General features: G+C 49.2%; 1 protein-coding gene across 1 annotated transcript in view; it reads left to right on the top strand.

The window, feature by feature from the left end:
• The first annotated feature begins 4310 nt into the window (after nucleotides 1-4310).
• Nucleotides 4311-26900, top strand: part of CORO2A (coronin 2A) — a 62250-nt gene continuing 39660 nt past the window's right edge. The window contains exon 1 of the mRNA XM_056325441.1: nucleotides 4311-4399. The gene's annotated coding sequence lies outside the window, so the exon portion shown is untranslated. The remainder of the gene's footprint in view (nucleotides 4400-26900) is intronic.

The following is a 26900-nucleotide window of genomic DNA, read 5'->3' as shown; positions in this document are numbered from 1 at the left end:
TTACTTGTTAAATTTAGCCTTCTGTCTCTGCATTAATATAACCTTGGGATACCAGCTCCAACCCTAAAAAGGACGGTCTCTATTTCCTGCCCCCCAAGAATGTGTAATTAACCTGTAATTACCTTTCTGCAGGACTTTGGAGCCACCAAGCATTTATATGGTTTTGAGAGGACAAGTTGGTGGGGGGTGGCCAAGCACACAGAAAGCCGCTGCTGGCTTCGTAAGTCCCTGAGCTCCAAAGAGGCAGAGGCTAGGAGGAGTCCCTTCTTCCCCCCTTTTTGGCTCTGAGTGGTATTGGGCTGGAAGGATCTTTGGTCTGAGCCACCATTACCTCTGCATGCTGTGGCTAAGCCCTTGCATGCAAGAGCTTACTACTGCACAGCATTGACACTTGATCCACCCCTGCACCCTGGCACGTGGCCCCGGAAAAGGCGTTCCTGGGGAGGTTGTTTCTGTGTTGGGTTAATGTTTATCCCAAGCTTGAGCTTCTCATGCAGGGTGAAGGAGAGAGCTAAGGGACAAGGCACTGCCCATGAGCGGGAAGCAACAGCACCCTGCAGCAGGAGTTACCTTGCAGTTCTGAGTTTCTGTTCCAGCTCGAAGACTGGGCAACCTCCTGCCACCATTGCAGACACCAGACTTGGGGCTGGCTCTCTTCCCATTTAAGGGCTCAATTCGGTGGCCTGAACCAAAACGTGGACTTCTCCAGCCATTTCTCAGTCCTAAGAGCTCCTCTACAGAACATTCACTCTGTTTGGCCTAGGGACATGACAGGTGCACGAAGACAAACCACTTTCCCACAGCAGAGCCATGGCACTGAAGCTGTTGTAATTTAATGCCCTCAGGAGGAATTTAACCCCTTCCTCAAGTTCAGTGAGAGGCTGTGGGCCACACTGAGATGCTACATCGTGACCATATGTGTCCCCACTGTGCTTGCTGCTCTGCTCCAGGAGCTCTCCAGGGATGAAAAGAGCTCACCAGGTCAGTCAGTGGAAGGAGGAAGGTACCGCTAACTGTGGCGAGCACATTTAGGGTGAGGGGTCCCCTGTCCCGCTGCAGCCTGATGCTTGCCGTAGGTGCATGGTCCACTGCCATTGAGACAAAGTCCCCATTTCTTCCTGTTGCTAACTGACGGCTTCCTGCCAAGTGCGAAATCTGATTTTCAGATTCCAGCTGGTGGATCCGTATTTGCTCTGGTTTTAAGCTTACTTTTCATGATACAGAATCTCTTTGGCACATTCTGGTGTCAAGTTAGTAGGAAGCTTTGAGACTTCAGGCAACATTCAAGGTAGTAAAATTAAATTTCAAAGAAGTCCCTTGGGAAAAAATCAGGAGTCAGCCCAACATCACAGCCCCCTGCTAAAAATAATGCCTTTATTTTTTTTCTTTTATAAAGTGATTCTGTTAGTACAGAAGTATTGGTTATGGAGGCATTTTGCAGGGAGGAAATGTTCCAAAAGGAAATTAAAACCAACTGATATTTTTTGCTTCATATTCCAATAATTTAACATTTTTCAATGTGATAAAGGCTCTTGCACATGGAGGGGGAATGCTGATGCCACAGACTCTGAAAAGACTTCCAGTTTTGACACTGCCACCACAATGGTGTTTTAATCAGCCCCTGAAGCTGGTGGATGCTGCGTGGGCTCAGCCCCCACCCTACCTCTCCCTGCCAGCTGCCTCCATACACGTGGCGCAGTCAGTGATACTGGACTTTGCAGGGCTGGAACTAATAACACCAGGAGAGGTAGGAACTATGGAAGTTCTTGTTAAATATGATGCTAATAGGGTATAACTAATTAGCAGCTTCCTCCATGTGGCTCCATCCAAACCTACCATGGGCATGTCAGGCCCCTTGTCCTCAGCAGGCTGGGATGAAGCAGAAAGCTGTTTTCATTCTGTCTCATCTCATCCGCTGCTGCCACTGCTCCCTGCAAGGCAGGATCCTGCTCCCTGGGAGCTGCCCCAGCTAGGTGGGAGGTGCTTTGCCCATAGCTGCAGATGTCATGAGTGCGTCCACGCTGATGTAGCTCATACAACAGCAGAGCAGTCACAACAGGTGCCGGCTCTGCTCTTCCCAGTGGCTTGCTGCAGGCTGCAGTGCTGCACGCAGTTTCTGCCTAGCAGTGGGCCAGTGGTGGTGTTTGTTTGTGCTGCTGTCAGGCTCTCCTATGTAATAAACTCTGCTCGTCAGCAGTGGTACCTTTCCCCATTTCATTAATTTGCACAGGCTGGGGAGAGATGTCCAGAGGTGACGCTAACCTGCCTCTGGCCAGATTTCTGGCACTTCAGGATGTGGAATGACAGAGAGTTACAGGGCATGTTGCTCCAATTTCTGCTATTGGATCCCAACAGAAAGCACCAGCGGTGTTTTCTTTGAGGCTGCTGGGGGCCTTTTGTACAGCAGGACAAGTGTTGTGTGGGGATGCTCTTTGCCACAAGCAACCTCAGCGGACATAGGCTGTCAGCAGCAGTTGGTCATCCAGGTCTGTGGTGTTGGATGACCTGTTGAGAAGTCCCAGGAAAGGAGACAGAGAGTAGATTTCAGCCTAGTCACCGAAGATGCCCCAGTATAGGCACCAGTCCCAGTCACCCAGTCTTAGATTGCAAAGGGGAATGGGCAGCAAACCCATCCACTTTGTCAGCACCTAAAACAGCTCCGAGGAACGGCACTTGTGCAGGGCTGGCATAGTTGGGTGCCTGCAGTGGACAGGGCTGCATGCAGCCGAAATGTTTCCCACCAATAACCTCAGACAAAGACATCTTTGTCCCCCTCGTCAGTCCTGCATACAATCTTCTACAGCTCAATCAGGGCTGGAGCACAGTGTGTGTGAAAGAAAGCACTGGAGATCATCTGCGCATTGGTACCCAGCCTGTCTTGTACCTCTCCATGGTGAAGATGTAAGCATGTGCTGCAAGGGTCCTGAGGGATTCCAGAAGTCATTTTGGTTCCTGTAGGCAGGGTGGGTCCAGGACAGCTGCTGCACAAGCAGCCACAATTCATGTCCACAGCTGGATTGCTTCCTGCACTCCATCCATGGGCAGTGCTTCTCAAGAGCTATGTCTCATGCTCTTCAGTTGTCCAAGCCTGGCACCTGGCAGCCAGGCATGGAGGTCACTCCTGGGGCCTTCTGGTTGTTTCTGGAATTCTGCTCAGCTCCCTCAAAGGATTTGGTGGGACTGCCTTTGTGAAGGGCCTGCTTTTCCTTTCCCCAAAGGTCTTCAGCTGCCCTGAGGGACCAGCCGACTCCTGTCTCACCATCGCAGAATCAAAGCAGAAACACCTGAACTGCAGCATCCCACTTGTGGAGGACACCCAGTCTCACAGTCTTGTCAAACCCACTGGCTCAGCCCTGAGCTGCCGCTGCTGCCTGGAGACTCGTGGGACCAAAGCGTGGAGATGAGCCAGGTGTCTCAGGCTCTGCTCACACAGGACCAGAGTGGTATTAACTGAGCCGGTGACCTGGCCAAGGAAACATCCTCTGCCCTTTGATCTTGGTCATTGCTGTCTACTTGCCAAGTGCCTCATCCAGGGTACCTGGTGGGCTTGTAGTGCTGCCAAGGTACCAACTAGCCCCAAAGCCTGAGTGTGTGCTCTGCAGGCATGAGAAGCTTTCTAGAGCCATTGGCCAGCAGTGGAGGCTCTGCAGCTTTGGGCCCACGTGGGACAGTGTCTCCCCATCTGCCAGGGATTGCTGAGCCAGCCCGAGGCTTCCAGCTAAGGCTGGCACACCAGTATGTGTTGCAGGGGTGTGTGCAATGTTCAGGGTCAGTGGCCACTGCTTGGTGGTCACACTGAGGATGCGGGAATGTGCTGCCGTCTCTTCAGCAGCTCTGCGAGCTGAGGTGAGGCCTGCAGGTACCCTCTGCACGGACGATGGCAAAGTCCTGATGCTGTCAGGATGATCTCCTAGGAGAACATACCCAGCCTTCACAGTGTACCTCCAGGTGCAGATGTGTGGGTGATGGTGATGGGGAGCCGCGCACACCGGCTCAGGCGGGCTGGCTCCCCGTGCCCAGGGACTGGAGAGGTGCTTGAACTCTGCTGGGGCTCTCCCCAGGGCAAGCGGGCACCGCAGACCCCCCACACTCTCCCCGCGGCGGCTGGCGCCCGGGGCTGGGCTCGGCCGCTCCGCCGGACCGGACCGGGCCAGGCCGCCCCGCCGAGGCGCCCCGAGAGCCGCGGGCTCGGGCTGCCGCACGGGGGACGGCGGGCACCCCCCGAGGCCTGCCAGCATCTCCCGGCGGCGGCGGCGGGCGCGGCGCGGGGGGCGGGCCGGGGCGGGGACCGCGGGCGGGCCGGGCCGGGCTGGGCTGGCACGGCGCGGCACGACACGGCGCGGCGCGGCTCCCATGCGTACGGGCTGCGCGCTGCCGGAGCCCCGCCGCCAGCGGCAAGGTACGGGACCGCGGCGGGAGCGGGGCGCGCGGGGCCGGGGCACGCGTGGGCTGGGCGGCCGCGGCACCTGCCACGGCGCGGGGCCTGCGGAGCCCGGCGGTGCGGGCGGGCGGAGCGGGGGCGCCTGCCCCTCCCGTGCGCCGGGGCTGCCGCAGCCCCCGCCGGCCCCACCCCGCTTTGTGCGGAGCCGGAGCCGCCGCCGCCGGGGCGCGGACGGGCGGGGGATGCGGCGGCCGCCCGGTGATGCGGGCCTCGGGCATCCCCCGGCGTGTGCCGCGGGAGCGGGTGCGGAGCGGGGCTTCCCCGCCGGGGCTGGTCGCGCCCTCCCCGGGCAGGACCCTCGCTGCCCGGCAGCGTCGTGCCCTTGGGCTGCTCCCGCGGGTGACTGCAGCGGAGGGTCCCGCCCCGGGGACGGCGGTCTGCAGGGGGCCGGTGCACGGAGCAGCGGAGCTCCTCGGCGGCCTGAGGCAGGTGGGAGCCGGCGTGGTGCCGCCTGCCCGGGAGGCTGCGCCGCCTCCCGCCGCCCTGCTTGCCGGTGCAACGGGTGGGCACGGCTTGGCATCTGCACAGCTTCCTTCGTGGTGGAGAGAGAAGCCACTCCTATGGCTCTGTGTGTGCACGCCAGTGGCAGGATTTGGCCCCCTTGTGCTGGAGTCGTGGGGTTTTGGGTGCTTGGTGTCAGGGCAGGTCACAGCTTGCACAGAGCATGATGACAGTCACACAAACGGCATAGGGGCCGTACCCTCTGGCAGCGGGGTCTCCTGGTACCAGTTCCTCCTTCAGGGCGAGCCCGTGAAGGGGTCTCGCTCTCAGGCAGCGCAGCTTTGGAGGACTGCTTCCCTCGCATGGGTCTGGGTTTGATGCTGCAGCTCTGTCAGGGGCCGAGGCAGGCTGTTGCAAAGGGATATGTAATAATGACAGCACATTGCAAACAAGTCCCTGGTGGCCTGGAGAGGCCAGCTATGTGCAGTGTCTTGCTGAACATCCATTGTTCACCCTGCAGGGAGTGGTGCCCTCCTTGTCTTGCTCCAGAGCGTGGAAAAACAGCCCTGCAGCATCCTGGCTATTCGTGATCCCTCTCCCCCTGCCCCGTTCACTTATGCCTCCTAAGCAGCCACTTTGTTTGCTGCAGTCCCTTAAAGGGAATTGCCTGGAGAGGCATAACCTCCCCTCGCCTCTTGGGTGCTCAAGGGAAGTGATTTCTGCAGAGGATTTGAGGAACTCTTTGGGGGGAAGTTGGGTGTTGGTTGCCTAAAGCCTCCCAACACAGCTCCCTGGTGGGTTAACAAAGGAGCAGCCTGTGTAGCCCTGCTGTTCCCTTTGTTCTCCCACTGGCTGTGCCCTCTTTGGAGGGCTCTGATCTCTCCTGGTTTGATCACAGATAGGGAGCAACTGATGGAGGTGTGCAGGGACGTCATGTTTTGGTGTGAATGTTACAGGAAACTCTGGAGCAAAACTTCAGGAGGTAGGATAGGGGAGAGCTGGTTGCTTCTTAGAGACAAGGGAAAAAGGAGGTGTTTTCAACTATGCTGATGTTGTTTGGTAAATTAGCATTATTGCAGAGAAGCCGTAGCTTCGTGAATGAGAAGCATTTCAAATTCATTCAATCCATTAGCCCATAGCAACAAATCAAAACTCGTCATCTCTTTAGAGCTGCCATAGACCTGAGAAACACGAGGCCCAGGCACTGGAGATGTTTGGACAAAGAGCCAGACAATTCTGCTGCCTGTACCCAGCTCTGCCCCGAGCTGTGCCTGACCTTTCTTCCTCGGAGGCAAAGCAGCTCTGCGTGAATGTGTCATTTTTGCAAGGCCCCTCGGGAGAGGGAGCCTGCTGCCCTCTGTGCACCAGCTGCGTCAGCTTGCCCAGCAGCGCTGCTCACCTCCATCCCATTGATCAGTCTCGTTGCTGGCTGTGTCCGTGCAGCAGGTGGGTTTCCTGGTAGCAGGTCAGGGTATCTCCAGATGTGGTGGATTTCTCAGTCTCTTTTCCCCTGCTGGCTAATTTCTGCCTGTGTCTCGAGCATGTTGGCTTGTCCCATTTGAGCAGATTTTTTACTCAGGCAATGCCAGTAATGGATAATATTTTGAATGTTTCTATGTCTGCTACATTTGTTACTAATGGGTGATGGGTGGATTTTGGGTTGTCTGACTTTGCAGCAGGATTCTGGGAGCCTCTTTCTAGGTGGATTGGCACTGGGCAGGCTGTTGGTCTCTGGAACCAGTTTTGTTGTGCCTGTGCAAGGGCAGTTCTCTGTTGCCTTTGGGCTGTCTGGCTGCCAGATGCCCGAGTGCTGTGTGGATGGTGTTTTGTGGGTATATGCTCCAGTATGGAGCCGGTCCCTGAGCTGTGAGCTGCAGGTGCTCGGGGCCACATGTATGCTTCAGTGTTACAGAGACTTGGGGAGAGAAGTGAAGGCTTTGGCAAATCCCCAGATGTGAAGATGATGTTCTGGAGAGAGAGACAGCTGCCTCAGTGCAGGCTAAGGTAGATTCTGCACGTGACCTTCTTGTATACTGTGGTCAGTTTGCTGCCTCTGATGTTTGTGTATTCCTTGGCTCACAGTGTCTGCACAGCATGAAACCTTAATTCCACACTGGTGGGCCTTGATTTCCACAGCAGGGATTTCGATGGGGAAACTATTGGAGGGTGGGTTATGACAGGGTATGACAGAGACCTTCAGTGAAGAAATAGGGTGGAGGGGCACTGTCCCAGATCAGTTCCCCACCATCTGCTCTTTGTTGGTCCAAGGGGACTTCAGCAGAGTCCTGATCCTTAATGGCCAGACCCTGTCCTCCACCCACATAAATAAACCTTCTCCAAGAAAGTTTGCTTCAATGAAAAAAAAAAAAACAACCAATCAACAAACTCGCCACCTTATTTGAGTATTCCCATCTGCCAGTTAGAAACAGCAGCAGTCTTTTTTGGCAATAAACTGGTAGTCAGTATTACAGTTTGCCAGTGGGCTGACGTCTGCGTGGCTGCTGAGGAACTTGCTACTATACCTCCTGCTCAGACCCAAGGGGGACTGGGGACTCATCCATCGCTGGTGAGGCTGGACAGTGGCTAGGGCTGGCCACCTTGATGCACAATGGGGCCACAGAGGGTCTGGTCTCTTGCTACCTTGTCAAGAAGACACCAGTGGAGTGATGATGTGGTAAGGTTTCGCATGTAGTCATCACCTGGCTTCCCTTAAGTGCATGTTAAGCTGCTCTGGCTGCAGAGGGCTGATTGAGGCAAGCAGCCCGCAGCACACAGCAATTACGCTGACGCGCCTTTTGCCTCTCTGCAGGAGAAACAGGAAAGACCTTTACATCATCCAGGAGGCTGTGTGGGCTGAGGGGGTTTGACACTTGCAGGGTTATACTGGCCTGCAAGTAGGAGCCAGTCTGGCCTAGTATTTCCAGGGATTTCCCCTCTGTGGTATTACAGGCTTGGCAGCAACTCTCCATTTTGAAAATACACCTGCAGGGCTCTGTTAGGGTAATGCTGATGCTTATTATTTCCAAAGCACTTTGAAACTCACAGACAGGACTTTTCTGACCCTCAGCCAGACAAAGCCTTTTCTAAGCTTGGAGACATGCTGCTGCCCAATGACAGTGTGCAGCTCCAAGTCCTGTTTTCCCTTCTCCTGTTGATCTGCTCCCTGCTCTATTCCACAGTTTCACATTTTCCATAGCAGTGCCCAAAGTTTGGCCTCTCTCTCCCTCTCTTTTCCAAGCATCCTTCTAGGCTCTGGTTTGTGCAAAGGTTTATTTCCAGTCTGGTGAGCTGCTGTGCTCTTTATCTCTGTGCAAGGAAACGTGCATTCCTACCTGAGGAGAGGTCTTCTGCGCCGATGACTGCATTGCCTCACTCCCTTTGTGGGACAAAGCCACTGAGAAAAGTGATAAGGAAGATAAATCAGTAGAAACTCCCATTTTTATCTCAGAGATGGAGACAAAGTCCATGGAACCGATTAGATAGCCTCCAGGAAAGCAGGAGAGGCCAAACTCCATCTTGTTCTTCCTCCTACCGCTCTGGGAGGTGTGCTTAAACAGGAGAGGAGACAACACTGAGGGAGAACTCCTCCCAGGAGAAGGTTGCTGGGCAAGGCTCTCCAGGTCAGGGTTACACTAGTAAAGTTAGTATGAGCCTTGCTGAGTATGAGCTTGTACATAAAGTAGAGCAGGGGCAGTCAGAGAAAAGGTCCAGCAGGAATCAAGGTCAATACTTGGCCCACTCTTGAGAGTGGAAATTAAGAGTCCTTGCTCTACAGATACCATGATTTAAACTCCTCTTGCAGGGTGCCTGTGCAGAGGGCTGAAATGCTCCTTGGAAGAGTCAGAAAGCTCTAGATCCCATCTCATCCCAGGTTTTCTGGAAACCACTGGTGAGGTGCATGGATGGTGCTTGGTAGACAAGTGCCTTTTTCTCAGACATTGCCCTCTCCCCGGTCTGGGGTATGGACTGAAGCAGCAGGTAAATGACAGCACGTGCAAGCGCAGGACTGAGATCAGTGGAATTCTCCCAAAACTGCCTGTCTTATTCCAGCCTCGCCTGGGTCTCATTTAGCCAGGGAGCACATTTGCCTGCCTGCCAAAAGGACCCTTGAAGTGGTGCTGCCCCTGAATGCCACCGAGTGCCATTCTTACAGGGGCAGTCAGCACTGAATCCAGTCACAGGCTTTTCACCACCCTCTGTAGCACAGTAGCTCTTCTCCCATCAGGTGTCTGTGGAGTTTTGCTTTCCAGGCTGTGAAGGGTTCGGGTCTGCCAGTGCCATTCAGCTTTTGGCCACCTTCCACATAGTTACATGTGAGGTTATGTAAACCAGTGTTTCACAGTGTTTGTCTTGAGGAAGAATACACAAAACTTGAAAAATATAAACCATACTGCCTTAGAAAAGTGTAGATACTATTTTGCTTGAACTTCTGGCACAGCTGCAGTGCTCCTTTCTAAGGAACCTCACACTGATGCTAATGGGAACACTGTCTGGTAACGTGAACAGTGCCAGGAAGGACCAATCTTCCTTGCCGTTCCCTGGTTTCTTCCATGCCATCTGGCTCCTAAAAGGAACCTGCCTGTGTTGGCAACAGAATCGCAGGGTTATAGGTGCAGGGAACCCAGACAGCTCTGTAACTGCAATAGACAAATAGAAGAAGTCAAATATTATCTTGCTAACATCTACTTACATGTAATTAGCTCATATTATTTTTCTCTGCCATTTTCTCTAATTTAAATACCAAAATACACACACAGGGGAACAAAAACAAAATCAGAATAGCATGGTTGCAAGTTCCTGCTCTCATAATATTCAGATCCTCCTGCGTATAGAGGCTCTTTTCCTTACGGTGAAAAGTATCAGGGTCTCTTCTGACCCCTCCTGCCTGCGGTCATGGCTGTGGCTCATGTTTCTCTTTGAATTTGCAAAGATATGATGTCAGTAACTTATGCCTGAAGTCCTAATTGAAAAGATTGAATTTGCTGATGATAGCCTGACATCCATAGAAATCAATAGGAGTTTTAAAAATCATGGCACTCATTTGAAGGCTTAATAGGGATTGAAGGGCTTGATATTACATCTCCTTGCATCTATTTGAGGCTCATGCCTCTGCCATGCATTAAGCCCTGTACAATAGCTATGGGTGTGATGGACCCTGCCAGGCAAACCAAGTCTTGGAGCAGAAAATCCACCTCACTCTGATTTTATAAGTAAAAACTCAAGTGGAAAGTTGACTCTTTCATCTTTCTTGGCATCCAGGTTGTGGTTTTGGTGAACTCTTTGTTCCTGTGGAGTTTAAAAGATCAGAAGCCTCTTGTATCTTTACAGATAATGGATTTTTCAGTCTAGCTGACAAACCAGAACAAGAGCCAGTAGCTGGAAGTAGAAGTTATTATTTGTCAAAATAATAAGGCAGTTGTGTTTTTAGCAGCAAAGAGGAGTAATCGTGGGAAGAGCTTCCTGGGATGAAGCATTTCTAGAAACTTGAACAGGATGATCTTCTAAATAATGTCATTCAGTGCAGGCAGCAGTGTTCTTTGGGAGCGGGTGACATCTCTTGGCCTGTCATTAGCCAAACAGCAGCTATTTGGCATCCTGCAGAGATTTCTTTCTCCCAAAGCATCCTGTCTCACCGTGATGGAGAGCATACACTCCTCTTTCCAACCTTTCAGCATGTTCTGCTGGGCTTTGCCTTTAGGGCCCCATTCTTGTTCCCCAACATGACAGCTAACTTTCACTCTTGAGTTTTGTTTTATCATCACTGGAAGGATGACAATTTGAAGGCAGGAGTCCTCTCAGCCACTTTGGACATTAACATGACTGTAAGTGGAGATGGACTTCACTGACCATTGGCTAGAGATCTGGAGAGGCAGGAGTAAGTTTCTTATCCTCATGGATGTGTAGGACCAGTACCTGCCTTTGCTGCTGGTGTGTATTGACTGACCGGGGTCACAGTTATTAGCCAGACAGGGGCTCAGCAGGATGGTTTGCTTGCCTGTAGTACCTCCACCTATGGTGATTTTCATAATTCACAAAGGCAAAGCTCTGAGAAACCTGGCCTGACTTAGAGGCTGACCCTGCTGTAACCAGGAGTTTGAGCTGCAGACACCCAGAGGCCCCTTCCAGACTAAATTTGCCTGTGGCTTCTGTGATGATAGTAGAAGTGAAACTCTGTTAATGATATTAGGAACCAAAGTTCCAAGGAATTAAGCCAAGGAAACCCATAGCTAAAGTCCACCTGGAAGGTCTACCTTGGTCCCTACCTTCCATACTACTTTCCCAACACTGATGCCAAGTGTTGAACTTGGATGAGCATTGAGAATCTGCTTCTGCTGCAGCACACATACCTGCTTTATTGGTCCAGACAAAATATCAAAGGATGTCCTTGAATATATTGTGGTCATCCTTGAAGTTTCAAAAGATGTTTCAGTGAAGCTCATCTGGCTGTTAGCTTGGGGAATCTCTTGCTGTTGAGACCTTGGTTTTGGTGCCCAGCCCGCTGTGTGCATCCTAAGCTTAATTGAAAGTAGATCTGTTTGATGTGTAAAGAGGGAACTGAAGTGACAATTTCTCTACCTTCTCTTTCTTTCAATTTTTAGAAAGCAGTCATTATCTTTCATATGGTTTTGTGTATTTCAGAAGAGTTTTCTAGAGTCTTACCTATTCTTGCTTTCCTGACAGCATGACTTGCAACATGAACTTTTCTGTGATTTCATGACAGCTTGTGTCTTATGTATAAAAACAATATAGCAGTGTTTATACTCTTGTTTCTGCCTGTCTTGCAGTAAGGCTCAGTTGCAGGTGTTTGGAAGGCTAATGGCACAGACACCATATGTGGCACTAGAAGGGTTTCACACACCTTTCACTGTTGCGGGGTTCTGCTGCCACTGGTGCTACTAGCCACTGGCAGTACAGGCAGATGATTGCATGGTGTGCTAGTCTGTAAGTCTGGAAATCCGTCTCTTGAACTCCTGCAGAAAGGCAAGTCTTCCCCAGGAAATTCAGACCTTTATGGCAAGCTCTTTCTGAAAACCTTTCCCTTTCTTTACTTCCATATCTGCCTGTGTCATTGTCTGCTGTCCTTCCTGTGCCTGGAGTTCTCTGGCATCATGGGGCACCCAGGGCATCACTCAGAGCAGCACCAGCACTCACGCCCTCAAGTAGGCTTGGAGAGCCCCCTGTGCAACTGCTCCCAATTGCTGTCATCTTTGGCTGAGCAAGCGCTAGGAGCATGGTGCATGACTCTTCCCTGGCTTTGAACAAACTGCAGAAGCTTCCTGGAGCCTGAAGACTTTCTCTGGTACTGAAAAGCCCTAGATGCAGGTGTAATTTCATGAACACGTGTAAGATACCCAGAGAAAACTGCATATTCAGTCAGGTGCAGTGTGGCCCAGTGTGTCCTACACAGTGCTTTTATTCTCACTCTTCACACAGACAGTCTTTGTTTTTGCTGCCTAAGGCATGGAAATCACGCCCCAAGCTGCTTGGCCTGCATTATGTCAGGAGTGCAAATGCTGCTTTAGTTCACAGCCAGACTTCAAGGGCTGTGCTACCTTTCCTTTTATTTTTTTTTTCCCTTCCTTTTCCTTTTTATCCTTTCCAGTGGCACTGTAAAAAAGATCAAATACTTTCTGGATACATCTACATTGCCTCATGCAATGCTAGCTTTCTGCAACTCATTGAGGACCTGGTAATGCAGAAGAGAAGGCAGAGAGGGACAACTGTTTAGCTTGGAAAAGGTATGCCTGAAAAGGGATATGATATATGGCCTTTGACATGCGGTAGGATGATGGGATGGAGAGTTCAGATGGGGTGTGATTGTTCCTCTGTTTATTACTGCCCAGGAACCACAGGATACAGATAAACAGTGGAACGCATCGACACAGGATGTTGGGGATGTGGTTCAAGAAAAGCCATTAGATGAATCTGCAGGCGGAAAACCCATTAGGGCTGGCTAAACAGACAGATAAGCCTTCGGCTCAAAAAGTCTGTGAAGCACAGATGCCCAGACCTGACTCAAAGGCAGAGAAAAAATCAGTTTGTTTGTCGTTGTGGATATCAACTATGCTGGAGGAGTAGGCTGGCATGGAAAGTAGCAGTGGTAGAGGCAGCAACTCTGTGGCAGGGAGCTTAGCTGGGACATGGAGGTTCTGTTAGGGTGCTCCCCAGCTGGAAGGGTTGGAGAGAGGGATGGTGCAGAGGGACAGAGCTGGAAAACGATCAAAACTCATACTGGAGGAGATATGCAAAGAGGCTGGCAGGAATGACGTATGTAGGAAATAAACTACTATATGGGAGGAAAGACTGATCTTCATGGCTGATAAATGGGAGGTGGAGGTGGGAAGAGGGAGACTGGTCACAGGGGAGAGCAGTGATGCTGAACAAAATGATCAGAGATGGAGGAACACCTAAAACTAGTATAAGAGAACAACACTTGGAGGAGAGGAAGTAAAGAAAATAGTCTATCTGAAGACAAGCGGGGCTGAAGATCAAACAGAGAAGGAGGTCTATGGAAAAGTGTCTGTGCAGTGACTGCATCAACTCTCTGATAGCTATAGCCACATCTACAGTGCAAGAGGAGTAGACCTGTGGAGTGAAAGAGGTAGTACCAGGACTTCATATCCGCAGGCATTTTGGATGTTTTAATTTGACCCAGTTGGTTCCGTTAGTGGATGGAGTGTACTCAGTTCTGATCCTGGAATGTTCTTAGTTTCACCTGGAGGGAATCCTGTCCGCATGCTCCAAGATGGCTTTGCAATGCAAACTGGAGTGCAGTAAATGTCAGCAATAAGGAGATTTGCTTTGGAAGTGTCCTTCCAGTCTGAACCAAGCACTGCTTCTGCACGTGGACCAATGGATCTGGTTCAGAGTGATGCCATTGGTTTCTCAGAGACTGTGCATTTGCTCTTGCCAAGCCCAGCAGGTGAATTAATGGACACAGAATCTTGTTTCCCTGGCAGAGAAAGTACAGATAGTCCTCCAACATCAGTGAAAGCCAGACTAAGAACCAAAAAGAGAAAAACTGAACCTCTGCTCTAAATGGTGAATCGATTTTAAAACTTGTGATGTGGCAGAAGAAAGTGTTGTCTGTAAAACCTGCCTTTGCCACACACATTCACTGCTTGTCATGCATCAGATAAATGGGGCCTGCTGTTAGAGAGCTCAAAAGCATGTTAGGAGTTTTCTGGAGAACAGAGAGATGTCAATTTTGATTTAATCAGGCAGTCAAAGAGAAAAGCCTCAACGGACATCATAAGGCAATTCCACAGGCACAGCATGCGTGTGAGAGAGCTCCCCACATTTCTGTTTTCTGTGGGCCCCTAAATGGTTTTGCATGCTGCAAGGGAGGTGGAAGAACTCTGCAGCTATGAGCTTCAGAGAAGACCTCTGATGCTGCCCACCACCTTTCAAAGAACAAGGTACTGCTGGTGTTGCTTCCAGCAGGACAGGGACCATTTTCCTTTGCTCCAGGCTGATGACTGGGACATCCTCAACTGATTCTTCTCTAGTCCCTTGTAGTAGGTACCTGTGTCTTTTGCTGCCATACAGATTTATTAATAGCAGGATACAACTCCTGGAAGAGCAGTTACAGAGCCAGACTCTTCTTGGCAGTGACGGATAGCGTAACAAGGAGAAAAGGACACAAGCTGCAGCTGGAGGGAAGTAGGTCAGATATTAGAGAAAGCTGTATGCCCAGCAGGGTGGTACGGCCCTGGGACCAGGCAGGTGGAGGCCTTCATCCTTGCAGGTTTTGAGGGTTCCACATCTGCCCTGATTTAGAGCTATGGGCAGGCTCAACTGTGAGGCTGGACAGGAGACCACCAGAGGCAAGGTGGCCAAACCCCCTAAACCAGTGATGCTCAGCTTTGCTGCAAGGCAAGACTTCTGTACGGTAGCCTGTAGCAGAGATACACCATCTGCCAGATGTCTTCAGGCATGCTTAGACCTCATGATAAAGAGCAGTGGGACTAAGCGTCCCTGTCTTCCCAAACGACACAGCAGACTACTAAGACCTTGCTGAAACTTTTTGATGGGGAGCTGAACTTTGGTTCCTGAAACTCAGAAACCAGCTTGATCTTGAATAGCAGGAAGCTTCTTCCTGTGAAATAGGAGAGGAAAGCATGGTGTCCTGGTTTCAGGAGAAACTGCTGATCTTGCAGAGGGTCAGATGATTTTTTCAAGGCTGCCTTTCTGTCAAGAAATGTGGCAACATCTCTTAAAGTTTGTGCATTTCACCACTTCCTTTTTATAATGAGTTTTTGCAGGGTGGGGGGTAGAGGAGGCTTCTAGTTTTTATTGTTCATTGAACTGGGGTTGTGGTATTTGCTTTTCTTTCGTAACAGAGCATAGTATCTTGCCAGAGTAGAAAAGCCCTGTAAGGTGGAATTTGCCCTCTCATTGAATTGAGAAGCACATTAGTACTCACAAGGAAGTTGATAAGCAATAATATTTTGTTTGCTGCCCAGGTAACCAGCAGAGTAAAAGAGGGTATTGTCTCTGGAGAATGCAGGCAAGCTGGCTTTATCTTTCTGCCGGAGTACACAGGCTATCTTGGAAAGCTGGAAGTGAACCAGGAGAAGGAGGGGCATGCTCTCTAAAGAGGCTAGGGTGGCCCCATCCTCTGCTTCAGTCATACTGCCTTCTGCCCTTCCTGGGAGCTCTGATAAGCCTAATGAAACAGTGCTGAGTTTCAGGGGTTTTGAGTTTTTTTGAGTTATTCCAGCCTTTCGCACTCCCCCAGCCCACTACTGTACTTCTTAAAGGCCATGTTGACTGAAGCCATTTGTGTCCTCAACACATCACCTTTCTTTCTGCCAGAGCTTGCGGAGTTGGGGCACCAAATGAAGCAGACACAGGACACGTGGTGAAGGGAGAGATTGAACTATAAGGAAACAGTGTTGTCATGGAGTGTGGGATCGTCCTTGGAGGATCCTCCTGTTCTTCTTAGGACATATGAACTGACTTTGCATTGACCGAGCATAAGTTTCTTCACACTCACTGGAGGGTGGGCTGTGCTCTTCAGCTTAATTTCTATCTGATACTGGCTTAAAAGTATTCAGGAGGCTGCTTCTTCTGTGGCCTGAGGAATTCATGTGCAGTGAAGTGGTGTTTCAGTGCCTGTGCCTGAGTGAGAGGTGTGAACCTTCAGGAAGTGGAGCTCCAGGCGCCATTGACAGCAGAATGGCAGTGGTGGTGCCACAGGTGCCTCAGGCTCCCTCGCTCCAGGGTGAATCACTTCGGTTGCTCATGGGAATGCAATCATAAGATGCTTGTCTGGCCACTGCAGGGAAGTCCGAGGTCTGGCAACAGAGCCTCCATGGGTACTTCCCAGCCCCTGGAATTCTTAAGCAACCTGGAGGCTCCCAGTCTGCTTGATGCCTCTCATGAGGGGAAAAACAGCCCCTCATGAACTTCAATAAAGATAAATGTCAACTTCTTGTCTGATTTGCAGCAGTCCCCTGCATTGGTGCAGGCTAGGTCTGACTGGCAAGAAAGCAACTCTTCAGTGAAGGCCATGAGGCAGCAAGTTTGACCAGAGTTATCTGGGTAACTTTGCAAGCCCTGCAGGCCAGCTGCAGCCTGGACTTCTCCGCAAGACGGTAGGCAGACACGTTTCCCAAGGAGGCTGTGGGATCTTCATCCTTGTTGGTCTTCCAAACTCAGCTGGACAGTCCAAGCAACATGACCTGCCTTTGTAGTGAGCTTTGCTGGGGGCTGAGGATAGGACTCAGGACTTTCAGAAGTGCCTTCTGGCCTAATTTTTTCCTGTCATTCTGTGTGCTTTGTTGTTGTAATTTATTTTTGCTTCTCCCACTTGCCTTAGGGGAGGCTCAAGTACACATTCAATGCCAGGTTTGGAAGTGACCCCAGCAATAAAATGAAGAACGGGTGACAATTCAGCCGGTACTACATGACATGGCTTCGCTTGACAATATTCTGGGGTATTTTATCCAAAATACTGTCTTGGGCTCCTTGTCAGGTCAGGTGGCAGGACAGTCTGAGCCTCTTGGGAGCTGCCTGAGGCTGTAGTCTCTGCCAGTTTTTTTTCTTTGCTTTCTTCCCTGCTCCTGGCTGTTGCTGCTGGCTGTACTGGGATGACCCACTTAAAAATAACCTGACTCAGCTATTTTTGTGAGGCATGTGTGCTCCCTTGTCCATCTCCCTTCTGTGCCAGTGTGACAGAAGAGCACAGCCATGGAGGAATACTAGGTGGTGGGGCTGTGACAATACCATGAGCAGTGTCACCATCAAGGAGTTTTTATGCTGGACCACGCTTGGCATTGCTGCCAGCCCTGGGGACTGCATTGCAGTTTCAGCTTTGATTGAACACAAATACAGTTGGAAAGCTCATACAGGATGGCCATTGGATTTTTGCCGTCTCAACCTTGCCTTGTGGAGAGTGGTCTTGTTTCAATCCTGGCAGCCCCAGGCTGCCCCTGGACCTATGCACTTAAAATTATTTTGAGGTTCACAATACTTGGTGTATCTTCTAACATGAACAAAATTTGCACATCATGCGTTTTACCAAGTTTTGGGCTTTGGTATGTTCTTGGCTTTAGTGGGCTGCTTTGGGATCCCTCACTAGAAAGATGCTCTGAGACAATGTGGTACCATCTGGTGACAAAGTTTGTGGGATGCAGGGATGCAGTGGGCTGCTGGCATCAAGCCAAGTGTCTATGCAATGTTTGCCTTTCCTGGCTGAAGTGGATATCTGGGGGAGGCAAAAGTACTGGAACGCCTTCCTGCTTATGGTCCAAGCACATTATGCCTGTCAGTGGAGGAGCCACTATCTTGCCTCTCCTGGGGTTGTGTCCACCTGTTACTCGCTGCATAAGCTTTGGATTACTGTACTGAAAAGAAGGGGCAAGAGTGTCTGCTGTGCCCACTCAGAGAAAGGTTTGGGCTCTGCTGTTTTGTGGGTGAGGAAATTAACACATTTCCATCTTGAGTGTCTCCTTCACCCCCTGCTTCATGTCCTTTGTATTTATGCAATGTTTATACTACGGGTAGAAGTATTTTTTTCACAACCTGCTTTCCAGGGCACTATATTTAAGTGTCTTTGCCATGCTGGAGAACTGCAAATATTTCAGAGTGTTATTTAGAGCTGAATTTTCTGATGAAAAATAACACACCTCTAGAATATGGTGTCTTTTGAGATCTTGCCCACTATTGATATTTTGTCCCACGTCACCTCTGCAGATCCAGTAGCACATCCTCCCTCAGGCAGCCAGTGGCCTGCAGGTTGTGCTGCTGAAATGAGGTGACAGAAGCAGTTCCCACAGCTCCCAGTGGATTGCCAAGGAGAAGGGGCTTTCGTGCTTCTGCAAAGGATTAATGTTCAAACTGGTGCAAGTGGTGGACATCGACAAAACACCACTTCCCATCACCTGCTTTGCTTCTGAAAATACAGAGGTTTGAGTCTATGACTGAGGCTTGATTTGGTGAAGGCTCTTTGCCCATTCCCCCACACTGAGGAAGGGTACTTTGATTACGAGGCTGCTTTACAGTGCAGGAGAGAGATGTGGCATGTGTGCTGTGTGGCAGGGCTACCTTGTCTCTCTCACAGGCTGCAGGCTGTAAACTGCTGCTTTTGTGGGGTGGCACATGTCTGTTTCTGAAAGTGGATTGAAACCTTAGTCTGAGCTCCCTTAATCTGAGCCCTGTAATGGCAAGCGTGGATTCTTTAGGGACAAAAGGCAAAGAAAGGCAATTGATAAAATCAAGGCCCATTGCAGGATGGTTGATTTAAAAGGTTGGTTCCCAGCTGGCTGCTTTAAAAGGCTTCCAGCTCTGGTAGCAGATAGGGTTGTTTTTCCAAGGATATGCCTCTGAGCTGCTGTAAAAAGGTCCTGCTGCCTGATAGAAAGGCGTGCTGAAAGGGTTTTATTTGCTACTGTGGATTGATTGGAGTACAGATGCTCTGGAAGACGTGCTGCATTATTCATGTGGCAGATACCTTTGCTAAAAGCTAATGCACAGCCTGAAGGCTGCGAGCAGTGGTACAGCTCTTTATGCGGGTTTTTTGTTGATTCACTGGAGAGCCTGGGCTACTCTCAAGCTTTTTTTCCTGAATATTGTGATTGATAAAGCAAATCGGGGAATGCGAGATCACTTAGCTAATGGCTCTCCACCTCCTTTCTTGTTTTCTTGTTTACAAACTATTCCCAGCTTTTTTTTTTTTAATGAATTGTTCGTACAAAACTGCTTGCTAGACTGGTCCTGTTTGTAATACTTCACCGGTAAGTCAGTTTTCTTGCGGCACCAACTTAAACTGCTTCTCTGGTAGGGCTCAAATGTCTGAGGTGCAATATGCATACCAACATGCGGTTTGAAAACCGACAGTTTGCAGTAACAGTGCCCCGTGTTGGATTCTCCATTAATGCATACTGAGTACATTTACCCATGAAGATTACTGCTGTTGAACGTAGGTGCTGGGGCACCCACCACCACCAGCAGGGCTGCGGGTGGCAGCGCCTGCATTTCTGCGTGCTGGCCACAGTGGGAGAACCTCTCACAGGGTGCCACGCTCTGAGATATGAGCCCTCTTTTTGTGGGAAGAGGCACAACTGCAGCATGCATGCTTGTGCCTGGACTTCCTGAGCCCCCACAGGTCCTCTTCTGAGCTGCTGGCCGCCGGCAGTGTGCTCTTCTGCAGAGACGGGTTTAAATTATATTGCAAACACCGGAGTCGGAGATGGGAAATGCTTTTCCTGCTTGCACCACATTTGTGGGGACAGGACCTTGCGGGACTCATCAAGGCAGACTCTGTTTCCCACTTGTGGCCACTCGCTGTAGTTGCACTATGTGGGCTGTATGCATACAACAGCAGTCCGGGAACTCGTCTTTTAATGTAACTCCCTTTGCTGTCTTTTACCACCTGGCTGTCAAGAGACATGGTCAAGGCCATGGTCCAGTGGTCAGGTTGTCCATCTGAGGACTCCAAACCGACAAACCTCACCTCCAAGGCAACATCCTTGTATGCAGGATTTGTTTCTCAGTCTACGGTTGTGGTGGAGACAACTGCGTCTATTTGCCCTGCATTAGGTAGAACCAAGCTGTGAACCAAGAGGTGAAAACCACTGTATCCGTACCATTTATTACTCTTGTAACAATAAATCTGTAGCTTCTGAGCTTGTAGCATTGTTTGAGATGACACATACAGATGGTATTTAAAGCTCTGGGTTGCTGCATAGTCATGTTGTTTGGTTGACCTTGGATCAAAAGGAATTTATTACTGGTAATTTCTCCTTGATAAGTGTTATTACACAGCAGAAGTGGATTTTGGACAGTGAGTGCATATGGGTGTGTGTGACCTGCTGTCTTGCAGGTATGCCTAGAAGAGTGTCTACAGCTCAAGCCTAGTTTAAGCTCTCAGGCTTACGAACTGTTTGGTGTGGCAAGTTTGAGAGAAGCTGGACCAGAAACAAAATGGTCTGTGCTTATTTGGCACACAACTCAGGAGGAGGCTGATGGCTGCTGACAAAGTTCTGAGAGCTCTGATTTTGTCTTGAAGCAATAGCTCAACACAAACTGTGATATAACACCTGTAAAGGGCAGGAGACTGTTTCATATGTGTGTGTCTTACAAATTGTAGGTAATACTGACATTCTTCTGTTTGCCTTCAGGGTTGCCTTTTTGAGGACATACTTGTATTACATTTTGAAACTTTGAGGATATAAGTCTGTAGGTAGATTTTTTTAAAAAAATGCAAACTCAAAAATGTAAACCTGAGAGCCTTGAATCAGTGAAAAATGTTGCCTGGATAAGTGTTGGAGTCAGCGTGCCAGCCTGTAACATGACTGCACAGGTCCGTGTGCTGGGGCAAGTGAAATGCCTAGTGTAGCTGAGCAGGGCCATATGACATAGCTGCTGTGTGCATATGCCTGTGCACTGACTGCGCTGCTGGGTGCAGGGAAACGACTGGTAAAGGGCAGTAGTCAGAGATGCTGCACCAAGAGATGGATGGTAGATTATTTGGAAAAGCAATCAGATTAGCAGGAATGCATGCATTTTCTGAAGAAAGTGTTCTCTGGATGCTATCCTCCATTGCTTTTCTGTGCAGGAATAGACAATTTATCTTTTGAAATTAAAGAAGTATGGCTGGAATAAAAGGAAGAAGGAGAAAAAAAAAAGGAATTGATAGTGTTAATCTGCTGAACTGCAAAGTGTAAGCTGTGATTGCTCTCTAGATTTCTAGAGCTGTTGCTTTCTGTGTACTGTAAAGCAGAGACACCTTTACTTATCCTGTTACTAGCACTGGGCTTTCCAAGCCTATTTATGTGGGAATACTTTTTCAGTGGAAGCTAAATCCTGTAATTATATTAATAAAACCACACCAGTATTACTGGTCCAGCTTGGCATACAGAAATAAATACAAATGGGGTACTTTTCAAAAGGGAGAGGGTGAAGATGCTCTTCATCCCCATCTTGCCTGCAAATAAGCATGTCTGCAGAGGGGCATTTGTTGGTGTGCTGAGCAAAACGCAGTGCAGGCAGGGGTGTGAGACAGCCTGTTCTGCAGAGAGCTGCCAGGATACACAGCGCTGTGGGCCTGACTTCCCATAGTAAGAGCAGCAAGACTTTGTGCAGCCTGAGAAATTGTGCTGTGAAAAAGAGGTGTCCTGGACCACTGATTTTGAATTTGGAGTTCTAGGTGTTGCTTCAGAGCTCCAGTCACAGGTGAGAGAGGAGCTCTCCTCCTCTGCAGATAAGACTTTCCATGAGTGACTTGCTGATGACAGAGGTACTTAGTGTGCTGGACCTGGAGCTCAGTCTCATGTATTGGAAGAACCTATTTCCAAAGCCTCCTGAAAACAAAAGCTTGGAGATCCCAAAGAACTTGCACCCATGGTAGGCTGTTATGAACAATAAACAGTTTTCTGTCCTGCATGCAGTCCAGTCCCTGGACCCCAGTGGCTACAGGGGTTCTGGTTGCTTAGCCAGTGCGTTGCCACCTAGCAGGCTTGCATGCCCTGTGATGACCTCAGCAGCACAGTCCTGGCTGGCAGGGCTCACAGTTTCCAACTATATTGGCTTCTTGAAGTGAAAAATGCAAAGCCCTTCCCAAACCTGGCTAAATTCCTCTGCAACAGCAAGAGATGCTGAGTGGTAGTTTGGGCTACAGTGGGGCAGTGAGGTTAGGCAGTGTTCACGGCAGATGTATGGGGACCCCAGTCAGTGTGGGCTGCAGGGCACACATGAAGAACTGACTGAAATTAACTCAGAGCAATTAGAAGATTGCCATTGAGGATGCTGCAGCAGGTGGAGGAGATTCCTGAGCTCTAGACAGAGGGAAAGTTGAACCTTCTATAAGGAGAATATTAGAACAAGAAAAAGCAGAACACAAGGGAGAAATAATAAGATGAAGGAGGCAGAGTAAGCATGGCAAAACCAATCATGCCAACACACTGTGATTTCCTCTTGCAAAGAGTGGTGAGAGCGATGGATGTTGAGAAGCAGATGTTCTTTACCTTAACTTTAGGAAAATGTTCAGTGCTGTCCCACACAATTAAGCTAAGGGAATGTGCACTAGATACACCTGGCTATGGTAAGGTACATGTAAATCCAGTGAGGGAACTGCACAGAGTGAGGGAACTGCACAGGAGAGCTCATCTGATAGTTATTTATCAAAATGTGAGGATTTATTGAGAAGAGTTTTGCAGTGCTCTTCCTGCCATCTGATGCTGTTTGGTATTTTTGTTAGTAATTAGGACAAAGGAATAAATAATAAACAGGAAACCAGGAGGAGCAGGAAGCCTGCAGAAGGACAGGGCTCTGGTTTGAAATTGCCTTGAAGAGCTGAAGAAATGACATGGGAAAATGAGGATGCAGTTCAGTCTTCAGGTTCAGGTCTTCAGATGACGTAGTACCATTGGACCTGGTGCAGTTCTGCAGAAAAGTGTCCAGGGTCTGCAGTTCGTTCCAGTCTGAGCACGACCCAGTGACATGCTGGAGCAGGAAAATAATAAACATGAACAAAGAGAGTGTCTGGTAAATTACCAAGGAAATGTTTGTTCATCCATGTTAGTAAAGTAGATGTATGCCAGTTTTAGGTGCACAGCTCTGAAAAAATACAGATCAGCCAAAGAGAGTGGAAGTAAGGAGGACAAATTTATCAGCTGTTGAGAAAATGTGGCTGACAGAAGGAGAATGAGGTAAAAGCTGGAGAAGACTGGAAAGCTGTGTGCTAACTGCAGAGGAAAGCTTGCTGCTGGAGGAAGGTAACAGTCTTTTTCCTGTGATCTGACTAAATAAGAAGCAAGAGATACTGATTGCACAAAGGGAGATTTAATTTTCAAAGCAGGAAAGAGCTTTGTACTCATAAAGGCAGCTGAGTGCTGGGATACAGAGTGCTGGGATACATTTCACAGGAAGATGGTGGTCTGTTCATTACTGGAGAATTTTACAAAAAGATCCTTAGGGAAGAATGTAGAGAAACAAATGAGAAGAGTAGGAGAAAAGATGGACTCCCAAGACCTGTAATGATCTACCTTTGTTCTATGAGTGTATCCTTCCTGGGAGACATATAGGCATATAAAGAGGGTGCTGAGAGTCTGTTTTGAACTTAAGCCTGAAGCACTAAAAAAGTAGGCATTTCCCATTTTTCAAAACCCACTTACCCATTTGAGGACATTCTTCCTAACCTCATGCTGCATTATCTCTGTGGTGAGGAGCCATGCTAGTATTGGAAACTGGGTACGCTGTGTCACAGAGGTTCTGGCTTTTGTTAGGTGAGGCCTGGCAAGGGTTTATGTAAGCTGTGTTGACTCTCCATCTATCTCACTTTTATCTGTGTATCTGCTTTGTTCTGGTTTTCACTTCTTTGATGCCATTTTCCTTTCCCCAGCCTCCCCTGAAAACTTTCTGACATTGCTTTTTTGCTTTCCCCACGTGTTTGGATTTAAATGACAGAGTGGACAGTGTAGTCCAGCTATTTTTGTTGCTTTAGACCAGCTGGTTGCCACTGCTTGGAGCATTTCATTTCAAGGAGGACAACCAGATGTTCCTAACAATGAGTAAGTATGCTCCTGAGGATCTGGGAACAAGAAAATTCTGGAAATATAAATGCCACAGGGAGGAGGCTATGCAAAGGCAAGTCTTGCTCACAAGCAAGGTGCTTGTTTTTCTTCCCCTGGCCATGGCCTGTCTGATGAATCCCTGGCAGGCAGTGCTATGTAACAGGAACTTCTCCCACCTCCTTTGTGCTAAATGTGCACAGAAAGTTATGGTCTGCTTTCATCTGCATCTACTTGGGATGCTCTCCCTAGAGACCACTGTGCAGATTTTACAGGGTCATAGCATGGCATAGGGTAGAGGCACTTCTGGAGATCTTCTAGTCCAACTGCCAGCTCAGAGCAGGTTCACCTACAGCAGGTGGCTCAGGGCACTTTCTGGTTGGGTTTTGAGTATCTCAAGGATTGAAACTTCACAGCCTCTCTCAGCAACCTGTGCCAGTGTTTAACTATGCTCACAATAAAAAAGTTTCTTCTTATGTTTAACTGCCTGATCAAGCTCAGGCTGAAGGGCCTGTGATTCCCCATATCATGTGTCTTGCTCTTTTTAAGGTGACATCTGCTTTCTTCCAGTCCTCAGGGAGATCCCCCAATTGCCATCGTCTTTCAGAGAAAACCTTGCGACAACATGGGCCTGTGGGTGCATCCCATCAGGCCCTTGTGCATGTCCCTATGTCCACTGCACTTATGCGTTTTTGAAACACCTCCCATCTGTTTTCTTGTTTCTTGACCTGATCCTCCTCCACCAAGGATGAGTCTTCCTTGACTTGGACTGTCCACAGCTCTTAGGAGCCCAGGATACCTGAGGGCTGGTCTTAGCAGTAAAGACCAAGGTGAAGAAGGCATTCAATGCCTCAGCCTTTCCAGTGTCCTTTCTCAAGTCCCCATTCCTCATCAGGCTCATGTTTTCCCTAGTCCTTTTGCTGATGATGTATTGAAAGAAACCTTGTTACCCCTCACATCCCTCAACAGATTCAACTGCGGGTGGGCTTTGGCTTTCCCAAGCCCAGCCCTGCATCTTTGGACAGTCTCTCTGTATTCCTCCCAGGACATTTGTCCCTGCTTCTGCTTCCCCTGTGCATCCTTTTTATGGTTGAGTTGTATGAGCATGTCCTGGTCCATCCATGCAGGTCTCATGCTGCCTTTGCTTGTTTTTTGCATTTTGGGATGGACCATTTCGGACTTGCAGGAGGTGAATCTTGAAAATCTTGCTGTGGTTGTGCTTGAGAAAGAGTTCAGTAACTTCTGACATTTAAAAATTGTCCCTGTTCTGCTTAGTTGTGCTTTTCTGTATTAAATCTGCCTAAATGTATGAGCCACTTTCTATTTTCTTCATTTGGCTTCAACTTTAACCTCTCTTGCTCCTTATAGTGCTCATGACTATTTCCGTGCCACTTGCAAAGACAGAACTATTTTAGCTGCTTCTTCTATTGCTCCTTTGCAGCAAGCTTCCTCACTTGGGTTTGGAACTGCTTCCTGAGCCAAAACAGAGTTGCGGTTAGTGTTTGGGCTTTCTGCCTTCTCTGGGCAAAATGAAAATGTTTACTTTAAGAAAGGAGCTGAAATGCTGGAGATCTGTTATGATACCTGCATCTTCATGGTAGGCCAGCAAGCAGCCTTCTAGGTTCCAGAGGACTGGAAGATGGCCCGTGCAGTACCGCTGCCTGGTGTTGGTGGTTGGTGGGGACAAGATAACCTGTTAGGTGTTCATCTCCATGGATAGTTCGTAGCAATATTTCCTCCATAGAGACAGCAGTGTATTTCACACAGCCTTACCCAAAACATTTCATGCCCCAAGACAAGGAATGCTTAAAATGAGGAAGGAAGCATGATGCTTTTAACTCAAGGTTTGAATGGCTATGTAAAGGTTTGGCTTTGATTTATTGAGGTACATTCTCTTGGGAAGATCTTGTAAATGAGGTGCCACTGAGCAGGAGAGGACAGGAGAGAGGAACAGTTGCCTTGTGTCATGGTTTAACCCCAGCCGGCAACTCAGCACCATGCAGGCGCTCGCTCACTCCCCCTCACCCAGAGGGACGGGGAGGAGAGTCGGAAAGGAATGTAAAACTCAAGGGTTGAGATAAGAACAATTTAATAGGTAAAGCAAAATCCACGCACACAAGCAAAGCAAAGCAAGGAATCCATTCACCACTCCCATGGGCAGGCAGGTGTTCAGCCATCCCCAGGGAAGCCGGGCTCCATCACTCATAATGGTTACTCGAGAAGACAAATGCCACAATGCCAGATGTCCCCCTCTTCCTTCTTCTTCCCCCAGTTTATATACTCAGCATGGCGTCATATGGTATGGAATATCCCTTTGGCTAGTTTGGGTCACCTGCCCTGGCTGTGTCCCCTCCCCATTTCCCGTGCCCCTCCAGCCCTCTCGCTGGCAGGGCCCAAGGAACTGAAAAGTCCTTGATTTAGTATAAACTTCACCCAGCAACAACTAAAATCATCCGTGTGCTGTCAGCATTGTTCTCACACCAAATCCAAACCACAGAACTTCACCAGCTACTAGGAAGAAAATTATCCCAGCTGAAACCAGGACACCTTGTGAGACCTTAATCATAGGCAGTCATAGAATCATTTAGGTTAGAAAAGACCTTTGAGACCATCAAGTCCAGCTGTTAACCCAGCACTGCCAAGTCCATCACTAAACCACATCCCTAAGCACCGCATCTACATGTTTTTAAAACACCCCTAGGGATGGTGATTCCACCACCTCCCTGGGCAGCCTGTTCCAGTGCTTCACCACACTTTCAGTGAATTTTTTTCCCTATTATCCAATCTAGTCCTCCCCTGACACAACTTGAGACTGTTTCTTCTTGTCCTGTTGCTAGTTACCTGGGAGAAGAGACCAACCCCCACCTGCCCACAGCCTCCTGTCAGGCAGCTGTAGAGAGCAGCAAGGTCCCCCCTGAGCCTCCAGACTAAACACCCGCAGCCCCCTCAGCGGCTCCCCACAAGACCTGTGCCCCAGCCCCTTCCCCAGCCCCGCTGCCCGT

The sequence above is a fragment of the Falco biarmicus genome, chromosome Z (assembly GCF_023638135.1).
Source record: "Falco biarmicus isolate bFalBia1 chromosome Z, bFalBia1.pri, whole genome shotgun sequence".
In the NCBI taxonomy this organism is placed as follows: domain Eukaryota; kingdom Metazoa; phylum Chordata; class Aves; order Falconiformes; family Falconidae; genus Falco; species Falco biarmicus.
The sequence above is the reverse complement of the archived record's forward strand: the minus strand, read 5'-3'. Positions and strand labels throughout refer to the sequence as shown.